This window comes from Aplysia californica, unplaced genomic scaffold (assembly GCF_000002075.1).
Source record: "Aplysia californica isolate F4 #8 unplaced genomic scaffold, AplCal3.0 scaffold00220, whole genome shotgun sequence".
Classification (NCBI taxonomy): Eukaryota; Metazoa; Mollusca; class Gastropoda; order Aplysiida; family Aplysiidae; genus Aplysia; species Aplysia californica.
Window position 1 is genome coordinate 970,061 of NW_004797490.1, and position 1,647 is coordinate 971,707.

Below are 1,647 nucleotides of genomic sequence, written 5' to 3' on the forward strand. Positions count from 1 at the left end.
ATAATAATAATAATAATAATAATAATAATAATAATAATAATAATAATAATAATGATAATAATAATAATAATAATAATAATAATAATAATAATAATAATAATAATAATAATAATAATAATAATAATAGTATTAATAAAGATGATGATGATGATGATGATGATGATAATGATGATGATGATGATGATGATGATGATGATGATGATGATGATGATGATGATGATGATGATGATGATGATAAATTGATAATAATAATAATAATAATAATAATAATAATAATAATAATAATAATAATAATAATAATAACGATAATGATAATAATAATAATAATGATAATAATAATAATAGTAATAGTAATAATAATAATAATAATAATAATAATAATGATAATGATAATAATAATAATAATAATAATAATAATAGATAGCTTTTGTATAGAGCAAATTCCCGCTCAACAGCAAGCTCTAGATCTATGCGCTTTACAATCTAAATTATTACCGCAGCAGACCTGATAGCGCTCTGAAACAATCCCAACTTTCTGGGAAGCATACAAGCTGACATTGTTTTTATTATTGGCGCTAGAACAATAACATACTGACAAGATATTTTGCTATCTATGGCCGCGTACTCACTCTAAAAATAATTTAAACAAAAAAAGTGTAAAGTGTAGGATACAAGGTCGGGCCTGAGGCTCGAACCACCCGAAATTGCAACTCCACGATTACGAGTCCTGTAGCGTAACATGACTAGATTACCGACGCCACTTTCAATATCAGTGCTCACTCGTTACACTACCCTTAAGCATCCTTACTGCTTGTTCACTTTTGTCTGTCCGCGGTAACAAAAAATTCTAGTTCTTTTATTGATCAACGTGTGCCCACGAATCCTTGCATGGCACTTCTGCAAGCCAACGACCGTACAAAACTTTTTAAAAACAAAAACATCTTGATCAGATAATAATGTTTGGGATTATTTTTCTTTCTGGGCCCTATGTCAAAACTATTCTGTGAACACTAAAATAAACAAATTACTGCAAACCAGCCTACAAATTGCTCATTTTGAGACAGGGACACCACCCTGTCCCCGTATTTCAGTGTAAGTTGCTGTGAGTGTGAGTTTGTAGATTCCATCTCTACAATGTGTGTGCTAACTGTTTGTGAAGAGAAAGTTTCGAAATACAAATTACAGTATCGACTGCCCCGGGTGAGGGTGGGTGAGAGAGAGAGAGAGGGAGAGAGAGAGAGAGAGAGAGAGAGAGAGAGAGAGAGAGAGAGAGAGAGAGACAGAGACACAGACAGAGACACAGACAGACAGACAGACAGACAGACAGACAGACAGACAGACAGACAGACAGACAGACAGACAGACAGACAGACAGACAGAGGGGGGAGGGTGAAGAAACGCTGTCTGAATTTCATGACCTAATGAGCAAAGTTGGCATTTTTTCGGGGGTCGGAAGCGAATTGCACCACCACGTGTAGCCTATTTTACTCACTGTATATACCGGTTAGAACTACGTAGACACTATGTGCTCTTTTCTTTGTTACTTCATTAACTGTTTGTGAAGAGAAAGTTTCGAAATACAAATTACAGTATTTATTGACTAACAGGGGATTTACAGCATCGATCTACACCTAAAACATAAAAAGT